The following is an 18233-nucleotide window of genomic DNA, read 5'->3' as shown; positions in this document are numbered from 1 at the left end:
GATTCAATTCCACCATACAGTTATCTTGTCTGAATCATTTTGCGGTTTCTTTTACGCAGCTGACGACTTTACAAGATGGTAAATAACAGTATTATCTACAAATAATCTAAGATACTGCTCCCACTGCCTGCTAAATCATTACCGTAGATCAGGAACAGTAAAGGTCCTATAACACTCCTTGGGGCATGTCAGATATTATTTCCGATTTATTCTATGACTTACCGTCAGTTACCCTAATACAATCTGTGAACTTTCTGACATGAAATCACGAATACAATCTCACAACCGGGGTCGATACCTCATGGGTACGTAATTTGATTAGAAGTCGTTTGTTATGCCGGTGTCAAAAGCCTTCTGGATATTTAAAAATATGGAAACTATTTGACATTCCCAGTCGACAGCACTCATTACTTCGCGAAAATAAACAGCTAGTTGTGTTTCAAAAGAACGATATTTTCTGAATCCATGTTGGCTGTTTGCCAAAATATCATTTTCTTGCAACTGGTCCACTTTATATCTGACCATAATATCTTTCGTTTCATGTCAAATACCGAGACAAAGTTTCGTTGTGGACATTATTAGAAGCACCACGTATTTAAGTTCATAGTAAATTTCAAGCTTCTGTAAAGCTTCTCCAATCTTGAGGGTTTTGCGTGCTTTTAAAATTGGTATGCTTCTTTCGTTGTTTCTGTAACAGTGTTCTGACCTGCTTTGTCTACCATGGGAGCTCGTTACCATTCGTCATTCATTTATTTGGTTTATATCCCTCAACTGACATCGATACTAATTCTTTGAATCGTCACCACATCTGGCCTACGCTTACACAGTCAGATTGGCATGAGTGGAGACTGTTTATTAGGAAAGTGTCAAGAGAGTTTTTGGTTACTTTTCTAAATAGATACATTTTCCATTTATTTTTTGGTGTTTGAGTATTACGTATTCAATCTTGTTAAAACAACCATGTGATCATTAATAATTGTATTCGTCATGATGTTCCGTTTTTGCTCAACTTTGTTTGTTGCTAAGATGTTAAGTATGTTTTTTCAAACTTCTACACTCAGAATAGTTTCCTGAACTAATTGTTCAAAATAATATTCTTAAAAAACCTACTGTACAATTTCGGACGAAGTTTTATGTCTACCACCGACGTTAAACATGTATTTTCGTCAACGTATCGATAAATTTAAGAGTGGTGTACCTCTTAGAAATTAGTAGTTTTCTTTGATCATTTCAACTACTGCATCATCTGAGTCTGGGGATCGGTAAAAAGAACCCATTATTAATTTATTCCGGTTGTCATATATAACCTCTACCCATACTAGCTCACGGCAACTATCTGCTTCAGTCTCATTATAAGATAAACTACAGGGGACCCATATTTAAACTTCCAAGTTCATAACGCTGTAGTGAGAGGGCTACTCCTGAGAATGACGTCGGATGTCAATGGGATCCTATTGATTCTGGAGGAAACGTCATGGAAAAAATATCGAAAGACTGTTTTACCGATAGATGACACTTCTATCATCTTAAAGTCAACGAGTCGACTCTAAATGACTGATGAATCGCAATACGACGGATATGGTTTGAGCTGCACATTACTGTTTACTGTGTATGACAACCTAAGTTCGACCGTTAACAGATCTGGCAATGTTAAATTTTTAGACCCTTTCACTACGGCAACGACGTACAACAATGGATGGGAAAAATCGGTTTTTACCTGTCCTGAAGCCACAAATCGCATAAAAGGCAAAATGACATCGATTTAACTGTTCTGGAGCCAACAACCACAAGAAAAATTAAAGGATATCGGTTTTCAACTGTAGTCATGCTGGTGCTAGACATGCTACATTCAGAATGTTTTGCGTTCCTTCATTTGAGCGGCGTTCGTAATTGGAGCACTGAACACAACATCTTTCTTATAACCTGACAGCCAAAAGTCACACTAATTAAGATCAAGCTATTTGAAGTTCAATATAAAATGGATTAGTACCTTTAAAAAGGCGGTTCTTAACTTTACATTCTTTCACTAGATCTGTCCAGGATTTAACTTTTGATATATCTGCACTAGTTTCTGGTTTAGAATATGTTACAAACTTAAATCTATTCTTCCTAGTATATCTACGCCATGGAACACCTGTAGATCTAATTGTAATGATTCATGTTTGTCGTTCAACGTTCGGTTACGTAGGTGGGCTGAACGAATTAGTAGGTTTGATTATACGGATCCTTTTTTAGTTAATAATTGGAGCCGTATTCGTTTTATTGAAAAGTATTTTGATTCATTTCAGGCTAATCGATTGGTTGTTCAGTCATTGAGCGAGTGTCATCTTAATTATAATGGCTGGGCGATGTTAAATATGTAACCTATGTAGTAAGAAATAGAGTGTATATGACATTTTGTAAGAGGAAAGGTAATGTTACTTTCTGAATAAAGGTTATTGCTTACAGCTAATGTCTGCGTTGGAGTTTTTTTATGCCAACTGGACATATCCGAAATTATCCGGACGACCTACGCCTGGCTTTCCTTGTTCCCAATAATCAACAGAGGATTCATGAATTAGCTATGATATTCTATGGCAACAGGATTAATTATGCAGCAGCTGTTATTGTTTTAGAAGAATTGTCGTATTATAAGCCTAATTTGGACGATTTAATTGGTCAATTTAGGGACGCATACGGAGAATATGTATTTATGCCTAACGGGATAAGGTGTGCTAATAGGTATTTTGAATTTAGGCAAGGTCGTTATAGGCCATTGTGGTACAATTATTAGAACCTCAATAAATTAACCTCACAAGTCATACCTCAGACGCACAGCCGAAGGCCATCCTAGAAAATGGCCTCACGGGTAGTGAGGTCTCCTGATCAGGGTAGAAATAAGTATAGGCTTGTACACAAGTTATTAAAAGAGAAGTTGCATTGGCATTGTAAATGTTCATATGAATTTGGTTTACATCTTAGGTGGCAATTGTTGCGACGTTTCTATTATTTGTTGGATATTGCAGGATGGCGTACAACCTGCGTTCCGCTGTGGGTTTCAGATGAGCAGACTATGAAAGCCTTACCAATAATCATCAACAAACCCAAAGTGATGAACGTAACACAGTTAATTCTCCACCGCAGCACGGGACAAGTGAAGACTATACACAATCTGAATTTAACGACGGATGGGAAGTGTCGCGGTCGCGCATGCCAGCGTACCTACTCTGAACTGCAGGGGCATCCGCTGCAAGTGAAAACCCTGTGGGGGCCCCATTAGAAAGTCAATCGTTGCCACCTAGTATTACTATGTTGCGGCCATATCTAAGACATACATTGGATCAACTGCCTTCCTCCCTCTGCCACACTGCCCTTCAAAAGATCCTGTCTTTTCGGATTTTGTAATCATTTTCTTCCAGACCCGTAGTAGGTATCGGAAGAGTGCATTTTTTCATTCACTTCAGCGTCCGGAACTTCAGCAGGGTTTTGGTGAAGAGTCACCGACCTTGTAAAACAGCTTTACCGTCAGCGCGCGACCCTTGATGGAGACAGTCACCCTGGGCGTATCGGACGAAGACTGAGGAGCAGCCGTGTAATTCAAGTGTGCTGGTGTGAATATTCTGACGCCCACAACGCCATCTAGTGGTAACTGTTTCGTAAAATTTTTGTTTGTTCCCCGTCGTTTGTCCCTCTGTCGGTAATATGATGATAAAATTTAACGACATTCTGAGCAGTGGTTCGCATTCTACCTCGTGCTGAGACTGGAACTTTAATCACAGACAGCTTGTACTACTGACAGCCATAAACACTCCATCACCAACTGCATATACTCTATCTTTTTCTTTTCTCAAAACGGTTAGGCCTTTTGCAAAAAATTCTCCTGAATTAATTTTCAACTTTAGAAACCTTTGCGGGTCTCAAGATTTGAGCTTCAGTGCTTTGAACATGTCATTAGGCTGTAGGTGCCCTAAGCGCCTTACATCATTTGAAAAGGGACGAAGTCCGACTTGACAGACGCCACTGCACACCTCCAGTCCTGTTAACACGTTATTTTCCCACTGAATACACTATGTGGTGAAAAGTATTCGGACGCCTGGTAGAAAATGAGTTACAAATTCGTGACCCCCTGCATCGCTGATGCTGGAATTCAACATGGTGTTGGCCCACAGTTAGCCTTGATGACATCTTCCACTCTCACAGGTATATGTTCAAACAAGTGCTGGAAGGTTTATTAGGGAGTGACAGCCCATTCTTCACGGAGTGCTGCACTGATGTTGGTCGGTGAGGCCAGGCACGAAGTCGGCGTCCCAAAATATCCCACAGGTGTTCTGTAGGATTGAGGTAAGGACTCAGTGCCGGCCAGTCTATTACAGGGATGTCAGTGTCGTGTAACCGCCACAGGTCGTGCATTAGAAACAGGTGCTCGATCGTGTTGAAAGATGCAATCGCCATCCACGAATTGCTCTTCAACAGTGGGAAGCAAGAAGGTGCTTAAAACATCAATCTAGGTATGTGCTGTGATAGTGCCACGCAAAACAACAAGGGGTCAAGCCCCCTCCATGAAAAACACAACCGCACCATAACACCACCGCCTCCGAATTTTGCTGTTGTCTCTACACACGCTGGCAGACGACGTTCAACGTTCACCGGACATTCGCCATACCCACAACCTGTCATCGGATCGCCAGATTGTACATCGTGATTCGTCACTGCACACAACGTGTTTCCACTGTTCAATCGTCCAATGTTTACGCCCCTTACACTAAGCGAGGCGTCGTTTGGCATTTACCGACGTGATGTGTAGCTTAAGATCAACCGTTCGACCATCAAATCCCAGTTTTCTCACCTCCCGCCTGTCACAGCACTTGCAGTGGATCCTGATGGAGTTTGGAAAAAAAAAAAAAAATGTTCAAATGTGTGTGAAATCTTATGGGACTTAACTTCTAAGGTCATCAGTCTCTAAGCTTACACACTACTTAAACTAAATTATCCTAAGGACCAACACACACACACCCATCCCCGAGGGAGGACTCGAACCTCCGCCGAGACCAGCCGCCCAGTCCATGACTGCAGCGCCTGAGACCGCCCGGCTAATCCCGCGCGGCTGGATTTTGGAATTCCTGTATGATGGTCTGAAAAGATGTCTGCCTATTACACACTATGACCTTCTTCTACTTCCAGCGGCTGTGGCCGAGCGGTTCTAGGCGCTTCAGTACGGAACCGTGCTGCTGCTACGGTCGCAGGTTCGAATCCTGCCCCGGGCAAGGAGGTGTGTGATGTCCTTAGGTTAGTTAGGTTTAAGTAGTTCTAAGTTCTAGGGGACTGATGACCTCAGATGTTTTGTCCCATAGCGCTCAGAGCCATTTGAACCATTTTTCTTCAACTGCGTGCTCTCTTGTCAGTCAACAGACTGTCGGCCTGTACGCTCTTGTGTTGTACGTGTCCCTTCAGGTTTCTACTTTACTATCACATCGGAAACAGAGGACCTAGGGATGTTTAAGGAGTGTGGAAATCTGGCGTACAGACATATGACACAAGTGATACGCAGTCACCTGACCACGTTCGAAGTCCGGGAGTTTTGCGGAGCGCTCCAATCTGCTCTCTCACAATGTCTAATGGAAATGAGCGTTTTACGTCATTGGCGACAGACCCCTTGCAGGGCAGGTCCGGCCGCCTTGTTGCAGGTCTTATTACATTCGACGCCACATTGGACGATCTGCGCGTCGGACGAGCATGAAATGATGTTGAAGACAGCACACCTAGTCCCTGAGCGGAGAAAATCCTCGACTCAGCCGGGAATCGAACCCAGGCCTGTAGGACGGCAATCCATCACGCTGACCACTTAGCTATCAGGGCGCACACGATGTCTAATGACTACGGAGGTGGCTGATATGGAGTACCTGACATTAGGTGGCAGCACAATGCACCTATTGTGAAAAACGTATGTTTTGGGGATTTCCGGACACTTTTGATCACATAGTGTAAGTGCGTCTGTGATCTGCAGCGTTTTGTAGGGTACCATATTGTAAATGTTCACTGCATGCTGTTTCATAGCCATTATTTCCTCGAAACCTGGTTGAGATGGATAATTGTTAGTAGACGAATTGCTATCTGAGAGAGAGCGCACAAATATTCGGTCAGATCTTGGGAGGATTTCGAAGTGGTGCAAAGACTGGCAGTCTGTTTTATATGTTCAGAAATGTATGACTGCATTTTACGAACGGAGAAAAATGTAATATCCTATTAGATTAATATCAGTGAGTGACAGGTGGAGTTGGGCATCTCATATAAATACCTGGATGTAAATCTTTGCAGGGATATCAAATGGAATGATCACATAGGCGCAGTTGTGTGTAAGGAAGGTGGCCGACTTCCGTTTGTGGAACACTGGGGAAATCCAATCAGTCTGCAAAGAAAACGGCCCAACCTGTAATATTCCTCAAGCGTTTGGGACCCATACCAGGTAGGAGTAACAGGACATACTGAACGTATGCAGAGAAGAGCAGCGTGATTGGTAATTGGTACGTATGGCCCCTGGGAGGGTGTCACGATGATGCTGAAGAATCTGAACCGACAGACTCGAAGTGGGCGTAAACTATCCCGAGAAATCCTACTCACAATGTCTCATAACCTGGCTTAAAATGACGACGCGAGGAATACAACACCCCTACGTATCGGTCCCGTACAATCGTGAGGACTATATAAGATGGATTAAAACCAGCATGGAGGCACTGAAACAATTACTCTTCCCGCGCTCTACACGTGTATAGAACTGCTAAAAGCTCTAATAACTAGTAGAGTGATACGTACCCTCTGCCATTCATTTCAAAACGACTTTCAAAATGTAGATAGATAGATGTAGATTGTTGTTGACAAGGCCTGACGCTGGTATCTGGAACTACTGTTTAGGAGCTTCTAAGGTTGGTTGTTGTTACGCATTGTTACGTGGAATCGATTGCTGCACCATTTCTTATAGATACACTAGACAGTCACCAAATACCTTCATTTACGGTATCGGCACGTCCCAACATCATGGCCGGCTACTGCTACTCTTTCAGATCTCCATGTCGACCCATCTTACACCACTGATTCTCTCCGAGTAATTCGCACATACACGATACTCCACACTCTGCGGTGGAGAGTCACATAACCAAATAGAACCAGTTTTACACAATCTATACCGCTTCAAAGCGACCTTTGTTCTCTGTTAAAGGGATAACTAATACTTTACCCTATGAACTTTTAATACGTACTGTGTAGTAGCTCTGGTCGGTCCCATGTCGTAGTATTATATATGTTTCATAAGTACAATGCCTTGCGTGAACTACTAAATTACAATGTGTTCTCTCTTATACAGTCTGATCATCTCAATAAATAACCAGAGTTTCGTTGCATTGCGGCAACGTACATTAGGCATATTCGTTGTGTCACTACAACAAGGATTAAGTCGCTGGAATTGTGTCCGCCAGCTTGTGGGTCTCCGGTTTCATCGTCATCTAGCTTCGTAGACCTATTTTCCATGTTTTGGTACCAAGTTATTGCGAACAATCGGCACAGTAAGACACATTGAATAGCATCTTATTCAAGCAATGCAAGAAACACGAAACGCTCTACCAGAGATCGTACCTAAGCGATATCCTTGTCATCGCATACCTTTCAGTATACCGCAAGAACAAAAGCTGAATGTTAACCGTTACTTAGTAATGTGGCTCCCAATCAACACTGATTTCCTACAGCCGTTGCACCAGGTCTAAGAGGGCCTATGAATTTTAACCGGCATCAATTATCCATTGCTTACATGAAGTTCAACCCACACTGATCTCGATCATGGTGAATAATGGTACCAATGTGGTACGAACTTTTTTCGGTCGAGGATACTGTCCCTCTACTGTTCTTCACCTGTCAGCTTAGAGGTGAAGCACGAAAGTAGAAACTAATGAACTCCACAGATGAGGCAATAGTGCGACATATTGTTAATTAAGTATTTAGAACCCTGGTACCGAAAATGTTAATTATAAATAAGCAACATTGTGTACCAAATTGCCACTCGCGCCGTCTACGCCAGTCAGCCCGGACGCTTTTCGATCGTTTCTTTCGTCAGTCCACTCTACTGAATTTAGTTATCAGGTAGTTGTCCTTTCCTATGTAGCACGCGCGGGAGCGTCATAATATTTTGCACGTTTCTGTCACACAGATAGCTAACACACACCTACGAGAAGAGTCGCGGCCATTCTAATGATCTCGATACATTATTCTGACTAGCATTTGTCTGTTTGTCCTAGATCTGGCTATCCTACTTTGTACACGCTGTACAAAATTTTTGCTTCTCTACCTGCATCTATTGCTACAGTAGAAAGAAGTTTTTCATCATTGTGGAATACAAAGACATGGCTGAGGTCGACAATGAAGGAGGATCGGTTTAATGGCTTAGCTGTGTTGAACACTCACTCTGACACTGATTGTCCTATTGACGCTGTAATTAACCAATGTGCCAAGATTAGGTGCATACAATGCATTATTTAAGGGAGAGAACCATAATTACTACTTTTTTATATCATAAGGTGGCATTGTATTGTATATGTTTATAATCAGTTAAAATAATACTTTCTTAAATTTTGCATGTGACTTGATTATTTTTTATTACGGTAAAAGTAAAAATAACTCCACATATATTTAGCGCCCAGGCCTTGAGGTTTTTCTGCATCCGCCACTGGTACCACATCTGTTATTTCTATAATTAATATCTGAACGCAAATATTATTATATTCCTTGTCCATGCCGCCGTTGTTTCGATGACAAAAGAACAGCTAAAAGAAAATACAAAAATTGTTTAAAGAGAAAATTAAGCGGCTCGTTGCAATGTTAGATGAGAAAGTTTTCGAATGGAATAAGACACAATGCACCAACTCCGTGAACGGCGCCGCGCAAGGATTGTTGCAATGTAATGTTTTAACGACAGCTCGCCGCGATAGTTGACGGGTAAGCGAGAATTTAAGTGGATGTGAGCTAAATTCGGATAAGTGCCCAAGTGGACTGTGGCAATAAACGCACGGACAATTATTGATAAAATGCGCAACGAATTACGTCAACAGTGAGTGGAGGCAACGAACGCTGCCAATAGTGGGAAATGTCTGAGGTCGCTGAATTAGACAGAGCACAGTTTCCCAGGCGCTAGTTAGAAGGCAATATAGTCAGATCTAATCAGTTTAATACAATTTTGCCTGCTAAAAGATGTGTACATCCATTTTTTATCAAGTCAGACATTGGTGGGATACATAGAACTTGGACAGATAAGCGGAATGAAGAATTCGTCTAAGGCTGTATACAGAATGACTCTACATTGTGTGCTTTCTGAGCTTCCGAACGGTACCACATATATGAGCAGTGGGTTTCTAGAACGAATGAGTGTCCTGGGATGTAACTGAATTAGCACGCAACAACTAAATAGTAATCGGAATGCAATTGTGTCATATTAGTAGCAAAAATGTTGTACTGAATGGAGTTATGTCTACATATTGAGAGAATGTGTGACTTGAAACAATTTTCGAACTCAATAACTTGCGGTAACATAGGTAAAAGAAACATCAATAGGAGAAAATGAACCAACTGATTCATGGTTCCGATGTTTCTGTAATATGAACTACCTCTGGCCCTTATAGTATACTTTAAATTTAGAATTGTAGTTATATCACCTTGTTTTGAATTTTATCGGGTCGTGTGTGCTCTCTTTCAGCTTGCTGCTCGTTGTTGTTTCCGAGCTCTTCATTTGTTACGAAGACGAAAATTGTTAACTGTATCTCTTGGGCGCAGATGAAGAAGTTAGTGTAACACATTCAATAATTTTGCTCATAACCGTTACGATTGTAATTAAAGTTCGGAATGGACTAGTATGCCTAGACGACCCCCCACAATTTTCAGGAGTAGAAAAATTAGGTAAAAGAGAAATAATGCCAGGAAAGAAGAGAGGAAAACAAGGAATCTTACAATTGTTGGCACTGGCATCATTTTGGCGCCCTGTGGAACATATACAACTGTTTGAACGAATCAGTAAGCTGCCTGAGAAAACGTAGTTCAGTATTCGCTTTCCTAAAGATGGAGACTTTGCGAGTTCAAATGGTTCAAATGGTTCAAATGGCTCTGAGCACTATGGGAATTAACATCTGTGGTCATCAGCCCCCTATAACTTAGAACTACTTAAACCTAACCTAAGGACATCACACACATCCATGCCCGAGGCAGGATTCGAACCTGCGACCGTAGCAGTCGCGTGGTTCCGGACTGAGCGCCTAGAACCGCTAGACCACCGCGGCCGGCCTTTGCGAGTTCACCTTTGCAAAATATACATAGATAAATATCCGCAGATTTAAACAGAGACGCATTAGTATTTAAAACACGTAGAGGACTTCATTGCTTACGAATGAAATAGTGAATACGAGTATTTCATTACACAAACAAAGACATATATTTTATAAACACCATATTACATTAAAAATTCCCATTGACTCGAAAACGACAGTAAAATAGTAATTCCTGAAAATTTTAAAGCAGTACAATTGATAACTTCTCGTAACAAGCCAAAACGAAACCCAGCTGAGTTGAAAACAATAATGCTGACTGGTTTTTCGTCCGTATATCCATGTGCCAGTGACCTATCACGTGCCCCTTCCAAAAACGTATATTCGTCTCTCATAACAGTGGATGTATTAATCCGGTGGCCTCTTCAAAACGCCTCAGTTTCGAGCATCTGCAAACGAAAACTTGAAAACAGAAATCGCAGCGTTCTACTACACTGCAGAAAGAGGACAAACTGCGTACGTAACTGCTCTTAGTATCTTCAGTGCATTAAAGATTTCCATATTTAACTACGTCAAGGATATAGGCAGTCGACATTACGTTCTCAGATGCCGTTGTGCGAATGGACCGACTCACTTTCGAAAATGGGAAATGTATGGTTCTGCCATTTAAACGCAACATTGAAGTTTGACTTCCTGTAGTGTTAAGGTTACTCGTACGTTGTTAAGGAAATACTAGAAGACACGTAATATTTTATTGGTAACGCCACCTCTGTATGAAAATCACTGGCTGTGCTGTGTGCAGTCTGTGGCTGCTTTGCATTGTTGTAATACTCGCCATTGTAGTGCTAGGCAGCTGGCTGTGAACAGCGCGTAGCGTTGCGCAGTTGGAGGTGAGCCGCCAGCAGTGGTGGATGTGGGGAGAGAGATGGCGGAGTTTTGTAATTTGTCATGAACTGCTATATATTTATATATGATGATATCAAGGTAAATACATTGTTTGTTCTCTATTAATATCTTTCATTTGCTAACTATCCCTATCAGTAGTTAGTGCCTTCAGTAGTTTGAATCTTTTATTTAGCTGGCAGTAGTGGCGCTCGCTGTATTGCAGTAGCTTGAGTAGCGAAGATTTTTGTGAGGTAAGTGATTTGTGAAAGGTATAGTTTAATGTTAGTCAGTGCCATTCTTTTGTAGGGAATTTTGAAAGTCAGATTGCGTTGCGCTAAAAAATATTGTGTATCAGGTTAAGCACAGTCCTGTATAATTGTTCAAAGGGGACGTTTCAATATCTCTGGGTCATATACACTGACGGTAAAGAAAAAGTACCAAACAGGAGTTGTGCAACATAAACGAAAGTTGGTAGACGTCTATCTTCATCTGAAATATGATTATTAATATTTCACGCCAGTCGCATAAGAATGGCGCAACTAGCGCCACTACGAGAATGCAACTGTGGTTTGCTTTAAGTTCACACCGTTACGGTCGTGAGTGTTAGTTACATTTGAGATTGGACTTAGGGAGGTGATGTTAGTCAAGACAGCCTTTAAGGCGACAAAGTTAGTTATTGGGAGCTCCAACGTTAGGCGGGTGTTGGAGCCCCTTAGGGAAATAGAGGAAAGGTCGCGGAAGAAGGCCAGTGTTCACTCTGTCCGCTTCCGGGGGGTCTCATCCGAGATGTGGAGGAGGCCCTGCCGGCGGCGATAGAGAGCACTGGGTGCTCCCGACCGCAAATTGTTGCTCATGTCGGCACCAATGACTCCTGAAGTCTGGGTTCAGAGGTCATCCTCAGTTCGTACAGGCGGTTGGCGGAGTTGGTCATGGCGGAAAGCCTCGCTCGCGGGGTGGCATCTGAGCTAACTATTTGTAGTATCGTTCCCAGAACCGATCGCGGTCCTCTGGTTTGGAGCCGAGTAGAAGGCTTATACCAGAGGCTCAGACGATTCTGCGGAGATCTGGGGTGCCAATTTCTCGACCTCCACTATCGTGTGGAGAAACGTAGGGTCGCCCTGAATAGGTCAGGCGTGCACTACACGCAGGAAGCTGCTACTATGGTAGCCGAGTACGTGTACAGTGCACATGTGGGTTTTTTGGGTTAGAGAATTCCCTCCCTAGGCCCGACAAGACGCCTCCTGAGACGCGGCAAAATACAACAGGGAATAACAATATTAATGTGCTAACAGTAAACTGCAGGAGCGTCTATGGAAAGGTGCCAGAACTGCTCTCATTCATAAACGGTCACAATGCTCACGTAGTATTAGGGACAGAAAGTTGGCTGAAACCAGACGTAAACAGTAATGATATCCTAAACTCAGATTGGAATGTATACCGCAGAGACAAGCTGGACAGTGAAGGGGAGGCGTGTTTATAGCGATAAGAAGTGCAATAGCATCGAAGGAAATTGACGGAGATCCGAAATGTGAAATAATTTGGGTGAATGTCACGGTTAAAGCAGGCTCAGACATGGTAAATGGAAGTCTCTATAGGTCCCTGGTTAAGCAGCTGTTGTGCCTAAGCACCCGAAGGATAATTTGAAAAGTATTTCGAGTAGCTTTCCCCACCATGTTATTGTTCTGGGTGGAGATTTTAATTCAACCGATATAGAGTGGGAGACTCAAACGTTCATAACGGGTGGCAGGGACAAAGAATCCAGTGAAATTTTTTTAAGTGCTTTATCTGAAAACTACCTTGAGCAGTTAAACAGAGAACCGACTCGTGGCGATAACATATTAGACCTTCTGGTGACAAACAGACCCGAACTATTAGAAACTGTTAACGCAGAACAGAGAATCAGCGATCATAAAGCGGTTACTCCATCGATGACTTCAGCCGTAAATAGAAATATTAAAAAAGGTAGGAAGATTTTTCTGTTTAACAAAAGTGACAAAAAGCAGATTTCAGAGTACCTGACGGCTCAACACAAAAGTTTTGTCTCAAGTACAGATAGTGTTGAGGATCAGTGGACCAATTTCAAAACCAACGTACAATACGCGTTAGATGAGTATGTGCCAAGCAAGATCGTAAGAGATGGGAAAGAGCCACCGTGGTAGAACAACCGAGTTAGAAAACTGCTGCGGAAGCAAAGAGAACTTCACACCAAACATAAACAAAGCCAAAGCCTTGCAGACAAACAAAAACTACGCGAAGCGAAATGTAGTGTGAGGAGGGCTGTGCGAGAGGCGTTCAATGAATTCGAAAGTAAAGTTTTATGTACTGACTTGGCAGAATATCCTAAGAAATTTTGGTCTAATGTCAAAGCGGTAGGTGGATCATGACAAAATGTCCAGACACTCTGTGACCGAAATGGTACTGAAACAGAGGATGACAGACTAAAGGCCGAAATACTAAATGTCTTTTTCCAAAGCTGTTTCACAGAGGAAGACTGCACTGTAGTTCCTTCTCTAGATTGTCGCTCAGATGACAAAATGTTAGATATCGAAATAGACGACAGAGGGACAGAGAAACAATTAAAATCGCTCAAAAGAGGAAAGGCCGCTGGACCTGATGGGATACCAGTTCGATTTTACACAGAGTACGCGAAGGAACTTGCCCCCCTTCTTGCAGCGGTGTACCGTAGGTCTCTAGAAGAGCGTAGCGTTCCAAAGGATTGGAAAAGGGCACACGTCATCCCCGTTTTCAAGAAGGGACGTCGAACAGATGTGCAGAACTATAGACCTATATCTCTAACGTCGATCAGTTTTACAATTTTGGAACACGTATTATGTTCGAGTATAATGACTTTTCTGGAGACTAGAGATCTACTCTGTAGGAATCAGCATGGGTTTCGAAAAAGACGGTCGTGTGAAACCCAGCTCGCGCTATTCGTCCACGAGACTCAGAGGGCCATAGACACGTGTTCACAGGTAGATGACGTGTTTCTTGACTTCCGCAAGGCGTTCGATACAGTTCCGCACAGACGTTTAATGAACAAAGTAAGAGCATATGGACTATCAGACCAATTGTGTGATAGGATTGAAGAGTTCCTTCATAACAGAACGCAGCATGTCATTCTCAATGGAGAGAAGTCTTTCGAAGTAAGAGTGATTTCAGGTGTGCCGCAGGGGAGTGTCGTAGGAGCGTTGCTATTCACTATATACATAAATGACCTTGTGGATGACATCGGAATTTCACTGAGGCTTTTTGCGGATGATGCTGTGGTATATCGAGAGGTTGTAACAATGGAAAATTGTACTGAAATGCAGGAGGATCTGCAGCGAATTGACGCATGTTGCAGGGAATGGCAATTGAATCTCAATGTAGGCAATGTAATGTGCTGCGAATACGTAGAAAGAAAGATCCCTTATCATTTAGCTACAATATAGCAGGTCAGCAACTGGAAGCAGTTAATTCCATAAATTATCTGAGAGTACGCATTAGGAGTGATTTAAAATGGAATAATAGTATAAAGTTGATCGTCGGTAAAGCAGATGCGAGACTGAGATTCATTGGAAGAATTCTAAGGAAGTGCAATGCGAAAACAAAGGAAGTAGGTTACAGTACGCTTGTTCGCCCACTGCTTGAATACTGTTCAGCAGTGTGGGATTCGTACCAGATAGGGTTGATAGAAGAGATAGAGAAGATCCAATGGAGAGCAGCGCGCTTCGTTACAGGATCATTTAGTAATCGCGAAAGCGTTACAGAGATGATAGATAAACTCCAGTGGAGCACTCTGCAGGAGAGACGCTCAGTAGCTGGGTACGGGCTTTTGTTGAAGTTTCGAGAACATACCTGCACCGGAGAGTCAAGCAGTATATTGCTCCCTCCTACGTATATCTCGCTAAGAGACCATGAGGATAAAATCAAACAGATTAGAGCCCACACAGAGGCATACCGACAATCCTTCTTTCCACGAACAATACGAGACTGGTATAGAAGGGAGAACCGATAGAGGTACTCAAGGTACCCTCCGGCACACATCGTCAGGTGGCTTGCGGAGTATGGATGTAGATGGAGATGTAGATTATCTAGGCCTCACCGACTTTCAATGAGATCGTGTAATAGAGCTACGAGAATTTGGATGTTCCTTTTGCGATACTGCTGAAATACATAGCAGCAATGTAGCCAGTGTAAATGACTGCTGACAGTAGTGGTCACGAGAATGTACCCTTAGCGACAAGACCAGCCTTCGTACGACCACGTGGCGCTACCGGGAGGAAAACCTTTCGTGTTCGGCATATGGATCTGACGCATTGTAATGCATCCGCAGCAGGTATTCGTGCAGCGGTTACACCACACTGACACAAGAATTGTTACAAATATTTTACATCAAGGACAACTCCGAGCCAGGCGCCTTGTGGCGTGCATTTTACTGAACTGAATTCTCCGCCATTTACGACTTCATTGGTCTCAGGCGATAGCTAATTGGAAGACAGAGTGGAGGTCTGTTGCCTTTACTGATTAAAGTTGCTTCTGCCTCGATACCAGTGACGACGGTGTGTTGATTAGGATAAGGCCAGTTGAGGGCCTACAACCAACCTGTTTACTTACTAGACGCACAGGACCTGCATCTGGAGTTATGGCTGGGCTCCGATATCGTATGACAGCTGGAGCGTTCTCGTGGTAATTCCACGCATCCTGTCTGCAAACTTCTACGTCCGTCTGGTGATTAGGCTTGTGCTGTCATTCATAAACAGCTTTCAATTGAATGTTTTCCACTAGGATAACGCTCGGCTACGTACCGCTGTCGTAGCCCAACGCTCTGCTGAGTGTCTACATGCGGCCTTGGCCTGCTCGATTGCCTGATCTGTCTTCAATCGAGCACATATAGGACACGAATAGAAGACTGCTCCCGCGTCATCCACAACCAACTTTTCACTGACCAAGTGCAACGGCCATGAAACGCCATCCCATAGACTGGCATCCGGCACTTCTACGACACATTGCATGCACGTTTCCATGCTTGCATTCAACTTTCTGGCGGTTAGACTGGTTATTCATGTACCAGCATTTCACATTTTAATGGCGCGTCTCGTGCTTTCGTTAACCTGTGACATTCCAATGTTAATGACTTACATATGTTACCTAGAAAAAATATTCTCGAAATTTCAGTACTGTACATTAATAATTTTTTGGTGTTGAGATTTTCTTTCCATCAATGTAGTACGCAGTGAATGACGTTAGAGCGGCATTCTAGTGCCACATCCCACCACTACTGGTGCGAAGGACAGTTCCACACGCCACATAGTAAATTGTTGGCGTCCCGATAGTCAACAGCGTTAAGACCCACTGAACACTGCAAGCAGCAGGGACAGAGCAAACCACTCATTCCAGAAGTTACCACCTAAGGACCAAGCAGAGGAGCATGATAGGCACTCAGTCGTTGCAGGTCTCTGCCACTGCGTACGAGTAACGTCGGTTGGTGTCAGTTGCCATGTCAGACCGCTCTGAGCGTGCAGAGATTTCAGCAGCAGAGTGAGCGTCTGCGGTACTTTACATGCGGATGCCATTAAACAAGAAGATCACACTTGCATCACTTTCTCCTGTCAATGTGCGTTTCAAGCAAAGACGTGGCAAAATTCTACCAAGTGCCAGTGAAGAAAAATGAGTTTCAGATCTTTTCCGAAACTGAAGAAGAGTTATTATCTACATGCTGATTTTTGCCACAGCGTACAAACTCTACGGATTGATCGATTACAGGATACGGAACAAAAAGTCTACCGAACTTCTGTCCGGAAGTGCATGGTTTCCATGCTAGAGACCTTTCATTCAATCATAGATTGTGACAGAACTGCAGTCTATTACGCCCTGTACCCTGCATCCACAGTTACAGTACGTATAGTTTCCTCATAGAGGGTGATAATGTGGCTCATACGTCATGCCCCAGCGCCCTCCCAAGCAATAGTAACAGGTAACGTCGTATCAGATTCACTTCTCACAGATTCACGTTGTAGTAGAAGTGATACAGTGTTGTACAGAAACGTTCCATATTCTATTGAGATCTTGCTGACATGGTGTTTACTTACTAAAAGGCAAATGATAAAGGGTGGTGGACAGCAACGTTGCATCAGCAGACATATCCTCGCCGACAACGACCACAGCATTCAATGGTTCAAGCAGTGTTTCGGCCTTTGTCTGAGACAGTGTCTTTTCGGGAAGCAGCAAATCATGAAGGACATGCTCACACTGTTAGGACTCCCGACTTGGAGGTAAATGTGATTAACACTGTGGATGGCGTCCTCCGTGTCCCCGCCATTACAGGGTAAGCCAGACGACCGAGTGGAGCATTCTCCGTGACAATTGTTATTCCCCTTATCACCTACAGGGTGCGCAGGGCTTGTTAGTGACAGACTTTCCACATCGGGAGCAGTTTTGCCACTGGTTTCTTCGTCAGGCAACCCCGATTCCAGGATACCTCTCATACACAGACGACGCTACCTTTAAGTGGAGTGGTATCTTCAACTTTCGTAACAGTCATCTGTAGAACGGTATGCAGAATCCCCGTCGTATGATGACAGCGAATGCCCAGCATCAGTTCAGCCAGAATGTGTGGGCCGGGAAAATTGACGACCGTGTTTTGGTACCAGTCTTCTTTCAGTATCCCCTAACAGATCGGAACTATTGGCGTTTCTTGTGGGCGACTTTGTCTCCCATGCTGGAGGAAGTGTCATTGACAATTTGAAGGGTTATGTGGCTGCTAAATGATGGTACTCCGGTCCAATTCGCCGTTAACATCCGGACGCATCTCAATCGTATCTCCACTGGTCGATGGCCTGTTTTTTCACCGGATCTCAACCCGCGCGATTTCTGGTTAGGGGCCGTCTGATATGCATCGTGCATGTAGAGCCCATTGGAGATGTGGAGACACTGGAGCAGCGAGTTCTGATGCAACCTGGCCGATGAGAACCTTTGAGGCAGAACACGCAATACCGCGTTCACGCATGCGTTGAGGCACATGGAAACCACTTTCAACACATACTGTACCTGTGGCTGCATGGTACAGCGCGTATTAGACCGCAGTCTGTAAAA

This window comes from Schistocerca nitens, chromosome 8 (genome assembly GCF_023898315.1).
Source record: "Schistocerca nitens isolate TAMUIC-IGC-003100 chromosome 8, iqSchNite1.1, whole genome shotgun sequence".
NCBI classification, from domain to species: domain Eukaryota; kingdom Metazoa; phylum Arthropoda; class Insecta; order Orthoptera; family Acrididae; genus Schistocerca; species Schistocerca nitens.
The sequence above is the reverse complement of the archived record's forward strand: the minus strand, read 5'-3'. Positions refer to the sequence as shown.